The 5204-nt window shown below is 34.0% G+C and overlaps 1 long non-coding RNA gene across 1 annotated transcript; it reads right to left on the bottom strand.

Moving 5' to 3' along the window:
• Nucleotides 1-611: 611 nt before the first annotated feature.
• Nucleotides 612-2833, bottom strand: LOC109026573 (uncharacterized). The gene is made up of 2 exons (XR_002005584.4): nucleotides 2732-2833; nucleotides 612-1355 (listed from the first exon to the last, which is right to left on the bottom strand). It is a non-coding gene; the product is annotated as an uncharacterized lncRNA (long non-coding RNA).
• Between the last annotated feature and the right edge of the window lie 2371 nt (nucleotides 2834-5204).

Raw genomic sequence — 5204 nt, 5'->3', positions numbered from 1 at the left:
CATCACTTAATTATTTTAGCTTTTCAGTTCAAGTAATGTATCTCTTTTTCAACCCATCATATTTCGTTAATTACCACAAACTGCTCTCCTGAAGTCACGGTCAGCACTTAGTTACGGTCTTTTCACATATTTCATATACTTAGTACTTAAAATGACCCCTATGATTTATAGTGTAGTAAAGGTATTTTACCGGTTGGCTAAATGTATTCACACTACGTGTGTTTTTTAATGAAAAATCTTTTCTTTTTGGATTAACATTTTTAACCTAGTACTTGTGTTGCCAGAAAACATAAACTTTATATGTTCAAAAACTTGGGGTTTTTTTTTAAATTCTTATAGCACTTGTGGCATAAAAACTATGTGAATTTAATATTAGCCTATTATATATAATATTTGTTAATATGCCGAAGGACATATTTAAGACTTGCCACATTCAAGGTATTGTGGATTATTGAATTAGAATTTACATCCCAGGAGTGTTTTGTGGATTTCTGTGCCACATTCAGGTAGGATAATTCTTTTGCTAAATACTCCCAAATAATAAATGAGTATGAAGTTTCAGTATAGGTAGACCAGTGAAGTAAAACATAAATATGTAAAGAACCAACAAATAAAGTCGTATCATATTTAATTTGTTTACTGAACCATTACTTCATTCATGTATCAAGGATTTATTTACTTTATATAGAAGAGATACAGCCATCTTATTGAGAAGAAAATACAGTAAAATCTCTAGCTTCCTTGATCACTTTGCTGTGACAATTTTAGAACATAAGATGAGACAAAATTTAAATACAAATTGTGGTATTTAAAGAAAAGCTCATTAAGAATGTACTCAGTACTATAGTTTTAGCCCTTTGACAAAATGATAGACAAAATTAGTGAAGATATGCATTACGAAATGAAAACCACAGTGTCAAATGTATATGACTCATGGTAGATCTTAATAGGCTATAGGTCAATAGTGAAATATCAGTTACATCTACTCGGTTCCATGTCCTTTAGATGAATAGGCTTCCTACATTCACGTTAGGTTGTCTAATGGGGTATGCAACAGTTAGGCATGATCGCTGATAGGTTCGTGCCTGGATAGAGGGTGTAGAATCTAAAATAGGTCAGCAGTGACTCCTTTCAACTCTTTTTCACATTGCTTTCTGGTCCTCCTCATGTTCTGTGTTTTTTCTTTCACTGTTGGATGGTGGGATTAATTTATTTCTCCTTCTCATTCCATGTCTTATCTTGTCTTTAGGAGATGAAATGTTTGCTTTAAAAATGTGCATTTATATTTTCTGTTCCATACTTTGATCAGTGACTTTATTTGAACATTAAGTACTCCTTCTGTATTGCTTCAGGTACTAGAAAGAAAGTTAGATGGAAATAAAATACACAAAATTCACTGGTTAATACCTCGAGACATAACTTTGCCAGACAATTAAAATAAGTTAATAAAATAACATTACATATTATAAGAATGTAAATCAAGGTTGTTCAACCTGCAGTCCATGGGCTGCATGTGACCCAGGACAGCTTTGAATGTGGCCCAACAGAAATCTGTGAACTTTCTTAAAACATTATGAGATTTTTTTTTATGTAAATTTTTTTTTTAGCTCATCAGCTTTTGTTACTGTTAGTGCATTTTATGTGTGGCCCAAGATAATTCTTCTTGTTCCAATGTGGCCAAGGGAAGCCAAAAGATTGGACACCTTTGACATAAATCCTTATTCTCTACAACTGAAAAGTTGTAGAGAACATCATATTTCATGGCTTGTTCATGAAGTATCTTCTAATGGCCTGCAAAGGTTACATAAACATTTCCAATACACAGCACTTTAAAACAGGGGTCTGTAACCCCCAGGCCATAGATTGGAACCAGTCTACAGCCAGTTAGGAACCAGTCTGCACAGCAGGAGGTGAATGTCAGGTGAGTGAGCAAAGCTTTATCTATATTTACAGCCACTCCCCATTGCTTGCATTACCACCTGAGCTCCATCTCCTGTCAGATCAGCAGCAGCATTAGATTTTCATGGTAGCTCAAAACTTACTGTGAACTGCACATGTGAAGGATCTAGATTGTGTGCTCCTTATGATAATCTAATTCCTGATAATATGTCACTGTCTCCCATCATCCCCAGATGGGACCCTCTAGTTGCTGGAAAACAAGATCAGGGCTCCTACTGATTCTACATAATGGTGCATTGTATAATTACTTCATTATGTATTGCAATGTAATAATAATAGTTATAAAGTGCACAATAAGTGTAACACACTTGAATCAACCCTTAAACATCCCCTCTGCCAATCTGTGGAAAACTGTCTTCCATGAAACCAGCCCCTGGTGCCAAAAAGGTTGAGGACTGCTGCTTTAAAAGGCTATTATATGTTTCCAATTACAAGTTACAAAACAACTTCTGGAGAATTAGAACTTGTTCAAATCCATCAAGATAGTAAGTGACTAAGTCAATATTTCAACCTAGGTATAAATAACTAACTGTCATGACATCATTCTTTCTGTTTGTCCACTCTGCCTTAAAGTATTGCCTTGTATTGGGGGAGGAGGGTTTTATCACTTAGTTTTCTTAGCTAATTTTTTGTTATTTTATTTTTTTTGACATACAATGGCAAACTTAGTTGACTTCATCATAGCAATATCACAAATACCTTATAATTGAAATCTAGTTACTACTAGTTATTGTATTGCTATATATGACAATCATTATAAGAGTTAACCAACATAATTTTCACTCAGATATTTTTTCCTCATTTTCCTAGTTCTTGGTTTTGTTTGTTTGGTGTTGTTACAGGTGGTGATCTGGTTTTGTTTGTTTAAGTAGTCTCTTCATAACTCAATATAGATGGAATCATCAATAACAATGCCTCATCTCTCAACAAAAAGGTGGGCTTAGAACTCAGAGGGAGCCTATTAGAATTCTGCATCCACACGATGGGGCAATAAGATTATTCCCTGAAACATGTTAGGTAGAGCCTGTGAAAAAGGCACGGTAACTTGCTCTGTAACACACAATAAAAGGCCCTTGAACTACTAGGTAGCTATATAGCATGGTAGCAAGGAAGAATGATAGTTGCAAAATAAAACCAATTTTCAGAGGGAATTACAGATTCATACAGGGCTCTGAAATGACCATTTAAGCCATTAGATTCTTTTGTGCTTGAAGTCATTTCTAGGGAATAGGCAAATTTCCAAGCTTTGTTAGTCAAGTTTCATTGTGTTATTTTTGTCACTGATGACTGAAAGAGTTTTGGCAAATAGAGAAATTATTATGTACAAATATGCTTCTAAAGTGACAGTATATTAAAAAATGCTATGGATAAAATAGATTTGGGGGCAATTTTTTACTTAATCAGTGAAACATTAACAATCTTCATCATATGACAATTAAGCAGGTGACTGGTTGTAGTAATAGATGTTGCGTTTTAGAATTCAAACTGTATACTTCTCAAAACTGAAGTTTTACAGGATTAGTAGAAAATTTCTGTATATTGGAGTGGATTTCCAAAAATCTCTTTTCTCAAAATAAAATAATGTTAAACACATTCTGTTTTATGTTTTATTCCTTTCAGTTTTTGTGGTTAGGGAAAATGGAAAGGTAAAAATTATTCTAAAATTTTCTAGAGAATAAAATGCTAGTTCATGAGAATAAGTGATAGGAAGAGTTCTTGATTCTTCACGTTGACAAAAAAGGATCAGATTTGTATTGATTTAGGCAAGTAAATGAAGTATAAGGTAATTTATTTAGGGATTAAATTCACATTATAATTTCTTTTTTTTTTTTTTAAAAAAAAAGGTCAGAATCTGATAGGTTAAGTAAGGTGTTTCTCTGGTCCAGAAAACCTCTCTTGATTCTGCTTTTTACAGCTCTGCTGACTAGGAAGCCTTTCACAAGATACGGGTGCTCAAATTATTGTTAGAACAGGACAGTTGGGACCTGTAGAGAGCGGTGGGAGGTGAGGAGAGGGTGGTAAAACTGCATCTCCAATTACACTTTCTGCTTTTAGGTTCTTTGTTACACACAAATTGGTTCCTTAATTTATTCCTTTGAGGGTTAAATTTTAGTTCAAATTTCTGTTGACTTTTATACTTTTCAATTTAAAATTTCAGATACATTAAATTTTTTAAATCTAGAAAATTATAGCAAAAAAAATTAAAAAGTCCTATATCCCACCAGTCGGAAGCAGTCAGGCTGATAAAAGTCTCTTGGCCATTATTTGATGCGTAGGTCCTACTCTCATTTCCAAATAAGGATTAACTGAGGCTACAGAGTAGTATCCTATTAGTTGGAAACATTTCTAGCAATAAATAATAGCAAAACCTACATCAGGGGCTTAAAAAAGCAGCGCTTAAGAAATCACCATAAAGCCAGGTTCTTCTCATCTTTGTATTTCCCCAGTCTTAGAATAAAACTCTTTGTTTAAAACATCCCATATTTTAAAGACAGCTGCTTGCCCTGAAAGCATCACATCCATGTTTTAGGTAGAAGAGTAAAGGGGTATCTCAAGCAAGTGTTTTTTTTTTTTTTAGAAACTCTCATCTCTTCCTGTAGCTTCAGTTTCTTAAAATCAGCACTTGCATATATAAGACCTAAAGAGTTATTCTGGGAAATGGTCACATGGAAGAACAAGGAATAAAAAAGAGTCACGTGGTTAAGAAGCAGCAGCCAACGTAAGGGCACGTGATTAAGTTGATTATCACAGTGGGCACCAGAGCATTAATCCAACTGTATAGACTACATCTCGGAATCCTATCTCGAAAAAGAAAAAGCCATTTTATCTACTTACTCCTGCGTCCCACCTTTATTCGACAAAGGTCATCCCAGAGGTAATTAACTCCCTCTCACTTTGCTATTATCATATGTGCCAGAAGAGTTGAGCGAGCTTGGTCAGGCAGGCACCCCACACAGTATGAGCCGAGTAGACCCAGGCAAAAGACTATTAGTGCTTTTCAAGTTAGATTTAATGAGACTCTATCGATCATTTATTAATTTATTTTATTTATTTATGAACATATTTCATCAATCTTTCTACATTAAGATAGTATTCTATTTTTCCTTTTATAACTTGTGTTATGTTATCACAAGTAATTCATTATTCTGCCACATTTGCTTAGTAATGGTCACCAAATTCTGTTTTCATGTTTTTCAGACACATGATATCAATTTCCAAATAAATTATTTATTTTTTTTCTTTTT

The sequence above is a fragment of the Gorilla gorilla genome, chromosome 3, assembly GCF_029281585.2.
Source record: "Gorilla gorilla gorilla isolate KB3781 chromosome 3, NHGRI_mGorGor1-v2.1_pri, whole genome shotgun sequence".
Classification (NCBI taxonomy): domain Eukaryota; kingdom Metazoa; phylum Chordata; class Mammalia; order Primates; family Hominidae; genus Gorilla; species Gorilla gorilla.
This window is presented reverse-complemented; position numbering and strand designations above follow the sequence as displayed.